Source organism: Entelurus aequoreus, linkage group LG10, assembly GCF_033978785.1.
Source record: "Entelurus aequoreus isolate RoL-2023_Sb linkage group LG10, RoL_Eaeq_v1.1, whole genome shotgun sequence".
NCBI classification, from domain to species: Eukaryota; Metazoa; Chordata; class Actinopteri; order Syngnathiformes; family Syngnathidae; genus Entelurus; species Entelurus aequoreus.
In genome coordinates, this window is record NC_084740.1 from 33681457 (window position 1) to 33695538 (window position 14082).

At 39.0% G+C, this 14082-nt stretch overlaps 1 protein-coding gene across 2 annotated transcripts in view; it reads right to left on the reverse strand.

The window, feature by feature from the left end:
- Window positions 1-14082, reverse strand: part of LOC133658485 (sodium/calcium exchanger 2-like) — a 229466-nt gene that overhangs the window by 94448 nt on the left and 120936 nt on the right. The gene's annotated exons all lie outside the window — the stretch shown is intronic.

Sequence of the window (14082 nt, forward strand, 5' to 3'; positions counted from 1 at the left end):
TTGTCGCCTATAACACAAAATGTTGTCTTTAAATATACATAACATCTGTTTGAAGCATTTTTTTTAAATGAAAAAAAAATCAAAATGCCCAAAATATTTGACTTTTCAGTATGCGGCCCTTGATGGAAAAAGTTTAGACACTGCTGATCTACAACATTATAAGCTATCAAAATAAACATAAAATATACTTAAAATATAGACAAAGTTGATTTAGTTAATTAATAGATCAATTAATACTAACTTATGAATTAATTTGAAAAATGACAACAGCGCTTTTGGTAGCCATCCACAAGCTTCTGGCAAGCTTCTGGTTGAGCTTTTGACCACTCCTCTTGACAAAATTGGTGCAGTTCAGCTAAATTTGTTGGTTTGTTGACTTGTTTCTTCAGTCCACACGTTTAAGTCGGGACTTTGGGAAGGCCATTCTAAAACCTTTAATTCTAGCCTGATTTAGCCATTCCTTTACCACTTTTGACGTGTGTTTGTGGTCATTGTCCTGTTGGAACACCCAACTGCGCCCAAGACCCAACCTACGGGCTGATGATTTAGGTGGTCCTCCTTTTTCATTGTCCCATTTACTCTCTATAAAGCACCAGTTCCATTGGCAGCAAAATAAGCCCAGAGCATAATACTACCACCACCATGCTTGATGGTAGGAATTGGTGTTCCTGGGATTAAAGGCCTCACCTTTTCTCCTCCAAACATATTGCTGGGTATTGTGGCCAAACAGCTCAATTTTTGTTTCATCTGACCACAGAACTGTCCTCCTGTAGGTCTTATCTTTGTCCATGTGATGTCATATTTTTTTCCTTTTTTTGTGCATTCTAAATTGTAAAATACAGTAAGTACGAGGTGGCTAACAATGCCGCTCATGGGAGCACACTATTCCGCCCCTAAAGCCCTCTAAAAAAACCATCCAAAAATACTCCATTTACATCCCGTGACCTAAAAAATTAACCAAGTATCAGCGATATTGTTGTACTAACTAAGCGCTAACACAGACAAACAATGTTTAGCGGCGCCGTGATCCCAGAGAGCTCGCTAGCTTGTGCGGCTATATTGACATGCTGAGCTGCTGCATCGCCTCTGAGTTGGCGAAAGTTCATTCTAGATGATTTCACCTGGATAGTGGCAAATTGTGGCCATAAACCGAGAAGTTGGCCAACTTTGACATTCAATTTAAACATGGAAATGGAGAGAAAGACGCGAAAAAAACGCTCCTTCTTACTGATCGAAACAGCCGAGTAAATGGCAGCTATGTGAAGCATTCAGAGGTGAGTAGTAACGTGCTAAATTTACTCTGTTTACTTAAGTAAATCTTTAGATGAATTGTATTTGTCAGAGTAGTTTTAATGCAACAAACTTTCTACTTTTACTTGAGTATTTTTGTGAATACCCTACTTTCAGTCCGTTACTAGTGATGTGCAATACCACAGATTTTCCTTCCTATCTTGAACCAAGTAAAATCCAGGCTGGTATCTGCGATACCGATCGAGTACCGATACTTTGTGCAAATATGTGTCTGGTAACATTTTAAAAAGTAGTCTATTTTAAGTTTTGCTGCTTTTGGGGAATCATCCTCAAATTATATAAAATGACAGGGTGAAAGAAATTATGGGGTTATTCATCTTGTTTATGTGTCTCCAAATAGCCTACAATAAAATATAAACGTGTTGTTTTATAGTACGGAGTGACTCATTTGGAATGCCAGTCATTTCCTTAAATAAACAAACAGACTGATTTTAATGACCGAGCACAGCACATTACGTACGTACCTCGGCGGAAGAAAAAGTAGTTCCCACCAATAGTGTTTTATTTAGACAAGATCTCATTGATTTAGTTATATTACAAACTTATTTCAATGAGGGTCTCACACTCTAAAATCCAAGCATGCGGGGTCCAATTTGATATTCTTCATTTTCAAAACCAATACAATATGCAGATTTCTTTTCACTTTTAGGGCTCCCCTCAAAGCATTTCGAAAGTAAGTTATATATTAATAAAACATTTTTAACACTTACATCTCCAGCTCAACTTCAGCTATATTTGTTCAGTGTTTCCCATAAACTGCCAAGATACCTGTGGCGGTGGGGCGTGGCTATGGGCGTGGTCACCATGACATCATCGAGTAATTTACATAGTTTACTACAATGATTTGATTTTCTCTAAAAAGGCTCCAAAAATGTATACTTACTAATTAATAATGACAGTTTTGTTTTAAACGTCCATCCATCCATTTTACAATATAATTACAACACTTTATGTACATATTTATATACAGATTTGAACAATAAGTTATTCACTGAAATATATTTATTAATTGTGGTTCTTACAAAAAATATATCTTATAAAATATAAAAGCTAAAATGTCTCAAAGCTCTGCCCCTTTAATTAGTGCATACTAAATAATTTAACTTTAGCCTACTACTACAACCATATTATTTACCAGCAACATAAAGTGAAACAGAGGCAGAGGGTCCTGCCACAGTCAGTAACAAATAAACAGAAAACAGTAGTGGTGGTAGATAGACACAGAGCTTCATCAAACATCTGATCCAATGAACAAAGAGCTCCAAAAATCTTGAACTGTAGACTGCCATCAGTTTTACTCCCTACACTTAACCATGTGTTTCCTACTGCCTGCAGACTTTGCACATGTTGTGTTTGTAATATAAATACATTTAATAAAGTCAAATACAAATAAGGCAACAAGAGAAGTATTCTACACTTCTCTTTTGTAAAGTAAATCTGAACAGCCAATATGGGCATCTATATCAACTATACGAGTTGCCTGAGAAGCTGGAGAGGACAAAAAAAAAAAAATATATATATATATATATATATATATATATATATATATATATATATATATATATATATATATATATATATATATATATATATATATATATTATTTATTTTTAAATTATTATTATTTTTTTTTTTTTTTTAATTTGTGGTGGACGTATTCTTTCGTGGCGGGCCGCCACAAATAAATGAATGTGTGGGAAACCCTGTTGTTGATATAAGGTTGTATTTTTTTTAACATTTTATGCTCTTTTTGTTAAAGAAAACCCTGAATTTGATGGAAAAATAGTTTATTATTTAGAATGAAGTATTTGGAGCCTTTAATATGTCAATAATTCATAACAATATTGATGTTGATTCACTATTACTTTCTGAGCAAAAAAAACTGCCGACATGGCAGCTTTGTGTTATTTGAGTGAACATTGCAACTTTTTCTCATTACATTTCACGTGTTTTTTTAATAGCATTTTTAGAGTCTGCCTCGGGGCATTAAAAAATTAGCTGTGGGCCGCACATGTTCCGCGGGCCGCACTCTGGCTCAGGGTGGAGGACAGAGTAAAAAAACTTGCACTGAGCCTAGTCTATAAAATCCGCTACACCTCCCTGATACCGCAGTACATGTCAAACTACTTCCATAACGCAAATGACCGCCATAACCACAACACCAGGGGGAGCTCCACTAACCACGTTAAACCCAGATTCCGATCTAACAAAGGTCTTAACTCATTCTCCTTCTATGCCACATCAATGTGGAATGCACTCCCAACAGGTGTAAAAGAAAGTGCATCTCTATCCTCCTTCAAAACCGCACTAAAAGAACACCTCCAGGCAACTACAACCCTAGACTAACACCCTCCCCCCACCACATCCCACCTCCCCGGATTATAAATAATCAAATGTAATTAATAGAGATGTCCGATAGGCCGATAAATGCTTTAAAATGTAATATCGGAAATTATCAGTATCGGTTTCTTTATTATCGGTATCGTTTATTTTTTTTAAGTTTTTTATTAAATCAACATAAAAAACACAAGATACACTTACAATTAGTGCACCAACCCAAAAAACCTCCCTCCCCCACTCATTCACACAAAAGGGTTGTTTCTTTCTGTTATTAATATTCTGGTTGCTACATTATATATCAATATATATCAATACAGTCTGCAAGGGATACAGTCCGTAAGCACACATGATTGTGCGTGCTGCTGGTCCACTAATAGTACTAACCTTTAACAGTTAATTTTACTCATTTTCATTAATTACTAGTTTCTATGTAACTGTTTTTATATTGTTTTACTTTCTTTTTTATTCAAGAAAATGTTTTTAATTTATTTATCTTATTTTATTAATTCTTAAAAAAAGGACCTTATCTTCACCATACCTGGTTGTCCAAATTAGGAATAATAATGTGTTAATTCCACGACTGTATTTATCGGTATCGGTTGATATCGGTATCAGTAATTAAGAGTTGGACAATATCGGAATATCGGATATCGGCAAAAAGCCATTATCGGACATGCCTAGTAATTAATCAAATGTATATACTGGTTCTTATGCTTTCTGAGCTCACTATGTTCACTGCTTGCTGTACATATCCTACGAAGTCAGACCTACACTGTTACAATGTCCATTTCTCAGATGATATAACTGTTGATGACTGAAGTGCTGATAGCAACCCGCCCCAACCCCCTCCACATCCTACCCCCTGTATTGTAAATAAGGTAAATAATTCAATGTATATACTCTGATGGTTAACTTGTGTGATGACTGTATTATGCTGATAGTATATATTTGTACCATGAATTGATTAACGGGGACTTTCGACTTAAACAAGTTGAAAAACGTATTCGGGTGTTACCATTTAGTGGTCAATTGTACGGATTATGTACTGTACTATGCAATCTACTAATAAAAGTCTCAATCAATCAACCAATTGGACACCTCTGGTCTACACTGCTTATGCCCCATAGGACGGCCTCACAAGAAGACTGCGTGGATGAGGTTGGGGGACAAGGGGATGGGGGTGTGGGTTGTTGCAAAGACGTCCATGAATTAGTTGAGCAATCATCTGTAAAGAAACCACAACAACATTTGGAGAGTGTAAGAGTGTTGCAATATCCACACGAGAACAAGCAGAAGAGGAGTGAAGACTCTTTTGGTAAAAGTGTTGGCACGTGTGAAGCATGTTTGTCAACCAGTTCAGGCTTTTATTAGGAACTCACTGCGAATGCAGGCGGGGAAATTGCTCTGTCAAGGTGGTGCCCTCTATTAGAGGTAGATGGAGCTTATCAGCACTGATGTAAAAATGTATTTTTAACTCCAGAGAGATGCGCTTGAGTACACATGAGTAGTTGTAAACAGGGCCCGAAACATCAAACGTAACCACACCAACAAAAACACCTCATTTGGGTGCAAAATGAATGCAGACTAAGCCACCTGCAACAAGTGCATGAAGGTGACAGTAACAGGGTCAGCAATGTGGCGTCCTGACAGAAGCCCACTCGGTCTGACGGGTCTATTGTCCACCTGAAGACGCCAACAACGGTGCTCAGATCCAACAGCGTGCACACTTTCTGCCGTAGCGCTCATCACAACAAAGCACCAGTCAAGGTCACAGCGAGTGAGGTGCGTTCACAAACATCAACATTACAACACAAGCAGCGGTTGTTGTGAACGTACTCCGTCTTTTGTAACGCTGAAGTAATGATGACAACTTGTTGTGGATTTTATTTCTTGCTGTAGAATTGTATACTTATGGTTATCCTTTTATTTATATTACTGAAGTTTTTAAATTACTAGACCATTCAACTTCATTGTCACAAAATTCCTTAAAAATAAAAAGGCATTTTTCTATATAAAATAATAGATAGTACATAGATAGATAGTACAGAGAAAAACAGATAGTAGAGGTGGGAGAAATAATCGATTTTTAGATGCATTGCAATTCAGACATGGACGATTATAAAATCGATTAGTAAACGTCAACAATCAATAATTGATGTATTTATTGTAAATAAAGTCATGCAGACAGTTCTAAAGCCAGCTCACTGAGATTACAGGGCACTAAAGTTCCAGTTTTGCACACATTTCCATGAATTTAATAAATGTGACGGGAATCTCTGATTACAAATGCACTGTTTTTGTCACGTGCGGGGGGTCGCAGCTTGCTGCGAGGTTTGTTCCCCCGGGATGCAAACGGACCACTCCGGACAGGACGTGCAGGTAGGAACATGAATTATTCTCAAAAACTCCAAGTGCCAAAACAGAAAACAAGCTGACGGAACAACGTGCCGATCGCAATCGAAGCTAAGGCTACCACTTAGCATAGGCAAAAGACAAGGAATACTCAAGTAACTTCTTGCATGAAGCAAACAATGAAGCCAGGCCGACTGACCGGCAAAGGCAGGCTTAAATAGTCCCTCTGATTAGTGCTCGGAAAACAGGTGAGCGTCCCGAGCACCAATCAGAGACAGGTAGAAACAATAAGCACCCATGGTAACTAAAAACAAACAAGGGTGCACAAAAACAGGAACTGAAGGAGTCCAAAACTAACAGAATATAACAAAAACATGATCCAGGCGACGGATCGTGACAGTTTTTAAAAGTTGCAAGTGATAAACGCTTATCTAGTGAAACGAAAATAAATGTAAAACCACATCAAAATGCATAAATTAAAGAGGCATCAATAATGGATTTTTAATCAAATCATAGCTCCTGAATGGTAGTCTTAATGGAATCGTGAGGTGGCCAAAGATTCCCACCTCTAATGGATCAGTGGGTGGTTGGATGGATGGATGGATAGATGGATGGATGGATGGATAGATAGATAGATAGATAGATAGATAGATAGATAGATAGATAGATAGATAGATAGATAGATAGATAGATAGATAGATAGATAGATAGATAGATAGATAGATAGATAGATAGATAGATAGATAGATAGATAGATAGATAGATAGATAGATAGATAGATGGATAGATACAGAAACAGCTTCCCCCTGTTGACTTTGGCCCCTTGGCTTTGTACGTTAAGCCCATGATCACCAACCTGGGTTTTCGTATTGACAGTGATTTTAAATTGGACTGTCAGATTGGCACAGTGGTGAAAGCCAGCTTTTTTAATTTACGTCAGCTGGCTAAGGTTAAAAACCTTCTTTCTAGGCAACAGTTTGAGACAGTAACCCATGCCTTTATTACATCTCGGCTGGATTACTATAACGCTTTATATTTTGGAATTAGTCAGTCCTCCCTCTCACGTCTGCAGCTGGTCCAAAATGCAGCTGCCCGACTTTTAACAAACACAAGAAAAAGAGAGCACATTACTCCTGTTTTAGCCTCCCTCCACTGGCTGCCTGTGTCTTTTAGAGTCCATTTTAAAATTATCTTACTTGTTTTTAAATCCTTACATGGTCTTGCCCCACCTTACCTCTCTGAGCTGCTCCACCTCTATGCCCCCACCCGGTCCCTCAGGTCAGCTGATCAGCTGATCCTGGAGGTACCCAAATCCAAGCGTAAGCTCAGGGGGGACAGAGCCTTCTCTGTTGCGGGCCCCAAACTCTGGAATGATCTTCCACTTCATGTGAGACAGGCCCCTTCTTTGGCTATTTTTAAGACCCTTCTTAAAACCCATTTTTATTCACTGGCTTTTAACCCAGCATGAGACTTTAAACTGTTTTTAACTTTTAACTTTTTTAACTGCTTTTTATCTAACAAAATTGTTCTTAGGGTAATTTTGTATTTGCTTTTTTAATGTGTATTTTACTTCTGTTTTAAATTTAATTTTTTAGTCTGTCCTTTGCCTTTATTTCTTTGTGGTGTACAGCCCTTTGTTTTTCAACTGTGGTTGTTTTTAAAGGGCTTTATAAATAAAGTTGGTATGGTATGGTATAATGTGTATGTTTTCCAGTTTTTAAAGAGAAACTGCTAGGGGTGTCAAAAAAAAAATCGATTTCCAAATTTATTGCGATTCTCATTTGTAACAAATCTTAACCAGTTAAAAAGATTTAAAAAATTATTTATTTATACACATCTGCGGTCCCCTCCAAGGTTTCTCATTGTATCCCATTGGGTTGAGTTTTTTCTTGGCCTGATGTGGGATCTGAGTCAAGGATGTCGTTGTGGCTTGTGCAGCCCTTTGAGACACTTGTGATTAAGGGCTTTATAAATAAACTTTGATTGAGGATCGTGAATGATAGGCAACATTCCAAAAAAACTACAGTTCCCCTTTAAGTACTGGTTTGGGTACCGATTTGGCACCGGTTGGTTCAAATGTCATCGATAGTATCCCAAGGGAGCAACTGTGGCGTCCTGACACTCTCATTTAGACAACACGCCTGACAGGTGACGGCGCCCTACGCTCCAAGCGAACGTAAATGTAGCGTTGATGAGCTGGGAGCTGGGAGCTGGTCTGCGGCCAATTAACATTTTCTCTCCACGTCATCTCCTGTTTCTTCACTCCTGTGTCACAGACTGACGTAAAGGTCACGGGTAAATGTCAAATCCAATGCTGCCGGGGGATTACTGCGGAGGCGCGAGACGTCAAAAGTTCACCTTTGATAATCTCTTCTGCTCTGAATTGACACTGATTGATGGATTTGTTGGACGGGGGAACCGAAATACTCTTTTCTTTCCAGGCACTTTCATAAAAAGCATGAGATCATAAATAAAAGTAGGCTGCTGAACCTTTAACTCAAAGTTGTACTGCCAAAGCTGCTCCAAGCAGGGCGATAAATCAGAACAATTGCGTTGATGAAACTCAGTGTGAAACAAATGATGCTTTCAAATGACTAATCTGACGGTCATTAACTAGAATGTCATCGTTTGACTTTGATAAGTAGCAGCCGTTAAGAAGCTTTCATTCAACAACTTCAATGTTGGACTTACGCTCCTCAGTGACACTCGCACAAGCTAGGAGAGACGCGTTGAAAGTGGTGGCAATTATTGTACTGGATCATACCGAGAGACGTTCCCAATATTTCTGTCAGCTCGATGAGGTCACCAAAGATCGTAAAGAAGGCGGGCAGATTTATCAACACACTTCTTGTATTAGTGAACCTTTGTGGTCAGATGGAGCAAACACGTCATTCTATAAAGCAGGGGTATCAAACATACGGCTCGGCCCGCCAACAGGTTCAATCTGCATTCTTTTAATGAAAATGCAGCTTATGGGGCCGTACTTTGGCTCCTGCACATACTGGGAGACAACAATATTGTACATACCGTATTTTTCAGAGTATAAGTCGCTCCGGAGTATAAGTCGCACCGGCTGAATATGCATAATAAAGAAGGAAAAAACAAATATAAGTCGCACTGGAGTATAAGTATATTTGTGGGGGAAATTTATTTGATAAAACCCAACACCAAGAATAGACATTTGAAAGGCAATTTAAAATAAATAAAGAATAGTGAACAACAGGCTGAATAAGTGTACGTTATATGAGGCATAAATAACCAACTGAGAACATGCCTGGTTATGTTAACGTAACATATTATGGTAAGAGTCATTCAAATAACTATAACATATAGAACATGCTATACGTTTACCAAACAATCTGTCACTCCTAATCGCTAAATCCCATGAAATCTTATACGTCTAGTCTCTTACGTGAATGAGCTAAATAATATTATTTGATATTTTACGGTAATGTGTTAATAATTTCACACATAAACGATTAAAAAAACTGTGACTTATAGTCCGAAAAATACGGTACACATAATTATTCATTCATTTATATACATACATAGATACCTACGCTACCACATACATACACAAATACAGTACATACCTACACACTCATGGTACATCTGTGGGAAAAAAATTATTCGAATTCGAATCGCGATTCTCACGTTGTGCGATTCAGAATCGATTCTCATTTTTAAAAAGTCGATTTTTTTAAAAATTGTTTTTATTATTTAGAATTTGTTTTAATTTTTTTGATTTTTAAAACAAATTAATCAATCCAACAAAACAATACACAGCAATACCATAACAATACAATCCAATTCCAAAACCAAACCCGCCCCTGCAACACTCAGAACTGCAATAAACAGAGCAATTGAGAGGAGACACAAACACGACACAGAACAAACCAAAAGTAGTGAAACAAAAATGAATATTATCAACAACAGTATCAATATTAGTTACAATTTCAACATAGCAGTGATTAAAAATCCCTTATTAACATTATCATTAGACATTTATAAAAATAAAAAAAATAAAAATTAACAATAGTGTCACAGTGGCTTACACTTGCATCGCATCTCATAAGCTTGACAACACACTGTGTCCAATATTTTCACAAAGATAAAATAAGTCATATTTTTGGTTCATTTAATAGTTAAAACACATTTACATTATTGCAATCAGTTGATAAAACATTGTCCTTTACAATTATAAAAGCTTTTTACAAAAATCTACTACTCAGCTTGCATGTCAGCAGACTGGGGTAGATACTGCTGAAATCCTATGTATTGAATGAATAGAGAATCCGTTTGAATCGGGAAAAAAAATCGTTTTTGAATCGAAAATAGTGTTGAATTGGAAAAAAAAAATTGATTTTGAATCGAATCGTGACCCCAAGAATCGATATTGAATCGAATCGTGGGACACCCAAAGATTCCCAGCCCTAATCTACACGCACATTCACTCTACAAACATACATATACACATACTGTACACAAGCACATATGCATACATACAGTCACACATATAATCACGTTTCATCAAACATATATTCACGTTGTTCCCCTAGGGCCTATGTGTCAAAGTCAAGGCCCCCGGGATGATATTTCATTAGTATTAGAACCGGCCCGCAGGCCACAGCCGCCTGCTGCTGTTTTGCACGCACCAATACTCCATCAGTGTCGGCGCTAGGAATTTTCAAAATGGGGTCCCAGGGACCCCATCAAGTCATAAAAATGGCGTGCCACAGTACATTTTTGGGGTCCCACTTTTTTGTAACCGTTTTGAAAACAATTGATAAATGTATGCATTTTCCTGTTATATCTCACATTCTATATTGTGATTTGGAACAAGGTTGTCATAAACGTTACTTGATTAATTTAAAAATAATACAAAAGAAAACATTTTTTATGCATATGTAAATGTATTCAGTTATAAACATTCATTCACCTTCTTCTTCTAAACTTTACCGCTGACGGTATTTTTTTCTATATTTTTATTGTAATATTTTCAGAATGTGTTTGTTCTATTTTTGGCCTAAGTAAGGCTAAGAAAACAATCTGAAGTTGTCTTTATTTTTTAGTTTTAATGCCATGATTTTAATAGTCCGGCCCGCGTGTGCACAGATTTTCCTCCATGCGGCCCCTGAGCTCAAATGAGTTTGACACCCCTGCCCTAGGGGAAACTGGGTAACACACGGCACACTGAAAAGCTTAACCTATTGTTACTATAACAATCTACAAGGTTAATACAGTTTGCTTCTCTTTTTTCCCCTCCATATACCTGCTTTCTTTTGTAGATGAAGTTATCATTACATATATGTATTGTTGCATTTGAAACAATTGTATTGTTGATAATAGTGGTAATTATTGTTATTATTCATTATCAATAGTGCTATTTCTATTGGTATTTGTATTGCTCCATTTGTAGTGTAATAATGTTCATTGTCATTTCTATGTTATTAATATTTACTTCACTCTTTGCTATCACTTTTGTGTCTGTTGTTGTTATTGTTGTGTTTGTTGTTGTTGTTGTTGTTGTCTCTCTGTCTTATCCCCCTCTTGTCCCTGCAATTTCCCCCTCTATCTTCCTTTTTTTCTCTTTCTATCCCCTCCAACAGGTTTAATCCGGCCCACGGCCCGCAAGATCAGTTTGCTAAGTATAAAAATAAGCTGCATTTTTTTTAATGAATGAAACTGCTGTTCTAAATGTGTCCACTGGATGTCGCAATAGCAATTCAAGTGTAGCCCACGTCACACAATGCAGTGTTTAAAGAGGACGTGTCAGCTGACTTTAAGCCCCCTCTGGATTGGCGGCCGGTACTCCAATCAGCACAGGTGCAAACAATCAGCTGCTCCTGTTTTGGCTAGCGGCAGAATCGACGCACAATACCTTCTTTCATTGTAAATTATCCACTCAACGGATAACATAACGAAATGGTAAGATGCAAAGACTGAAGTCAACTTGACCATCATCTTTTTTAGTTAAAGTTCCATGTCGCGCTCGCAAATGGTTGAATGCATGATGCGCACCCTGAACTCCATTGTAAAAATGTACGTTTTTACATTTGTTGTGTTTGTTCTATTTTATTTTATGATTACACTTACTATGTTAACATTGGAGGGCAGCACGGTGGCACAGGGGTTAGTGCATGTGCCTCACAATACGAAGGTCCTGAGTAGTCCTCGGGATCTTTCTGTGTGGAGTTTACATGTTCTCCCCGTGACTGCGTGGGTTCCCCTCCGGGTACTGCGGCTTCCTCCCACCGCCAAAAACATGCACCTGGGTATAGGTTGATTGGCAACACTAAATTGGCCCTAGTGTGTGAATGTGAGTGTGAATGTTGTTTGTCTATCTGTGTTGGCCCTGTGATGAGGTGGCGACTTGTCCAGGGTGTACCCCGCCTTCCGCCGAATGCAGCTAAGATAGGCTCCAGCACCCCCCGCGACCCCAGTCCAGCCCGCGTGGGAATAGATTTTCCTATATGCGGCCCCTGAGCTAAAATGAGTTTGACCCCCCTGCTATAATTCATTAATTATGCAATTACTGACTTATGTAGTTACTGACTGAGCTCCTCTCCAACTGACGTCAACAACAATCAATGCGTCCCTTGGGACTGCTATTGAACGCACCTTGGAAACAATCAACACTTAATCACGTCAAGCCACTTGCGTTTGTAAATGCATGTGATGCATAAAAAGTTATAATTAAAGACCAAACTGTCCCCCGGGGACTTTTTATTATTACAAAGACATGTTATGAGGTTTAACACATCGTTTCTTAATAACTTCCATAACATGTACACAACACAAAGCTAACACAGGCTGAACCCCCGTAAAGTCCCCGGGCCTGACGGTGTCTCCCCATCCACTCTGAAACTCCTTTAATACCTTGAGTCATGCCATGTGCCACATTGCCTTAAATCCTCCAACATCATTCCTGTCCCCAGGAAGTGACTGATCACAGGACTCAACGACTACAGACCAGTGGCACTGACGTCTGTAGTCAGGAAGTCCTTTGAGTGCCTGGTCCTACCGAACCTCAAAACCATCACAGCACCACTCCTGGACCCGCTGCAGTTTGCTTCCAGAGCCAACAGATGTGTAGACGACGCAGTAAACCTGGCCCTCTTGGTTCTCCAGCATTTCGAAACGTAAGAACCTATGCCAGGATACTGTTCGTGGACTTGAGCTTTGCATCCTTACAACTCTTCAACAAGACAAGCTCCCCCAGCTGAATGTCCCTAATTACATATGCAGGTGGATCACTGACTTCCTGACACCGGGAGCAGCATTTGTACAAGGCTATGTACTTACCCCCCTGCTCTTCTCCCTGTACACAAACTGCTGCACCTCCAGTCACAAGTCCGTAAAACTGATCAAGTTTGACACCACTCTCATTGGGCTCATCTCAGACAACGATGAGTCCACCTACAGATTGAAGGTGGACCGAACAACCTGGAACTAAACGCCCAGAAAAAAGTGGAGATGATTATGGACTTAAGGAACGCCACAGCCCCACCTCACCTTACCCTAACAGACTTTCCCGTCTCCCTCATGGACTCCTTCCGATTCCTGTGTTCCACCATCACCCAGGACCTGGACCCACACATACTGCAGCAAATCATACGCTTTGCTTGGAAGGGAGTCAGGTGCAACCACCCATCTCTCCAAGACCTGTGTATACCTCCAGGACTCGAGGGTGTCCTGTCTTGTAGCCAATCCTTTCTCACCCTGGACAAAAACAGTTCGACCCTCTCCCCTCAGGCAGGACCAAAACCTCCCGCTACAAGAACAATTGTTTCCCCTATGCCATCAGGCTCAAAAACACAATCTGATCCATCACTTGGACTGTCACATCCGGCACTGACATCACTTTCACCTACTGCTCACAGTCCACTTCACTCGTGTGTACGGTGCATCTGGAAAGTAGAGTTTAAACTTTGTCTCATCAGACCAGAGAATTTTGTTATTCATGGTCTGAGAGTCTTTCAGGTGCATTTTGGCAAACTTTTTATAAAGAAATGGCTTCCATCTGTCCCCATACAGGCCTGATTGGTGGTTTGCTGCAGAGATGGTTGTCTTTCTGTA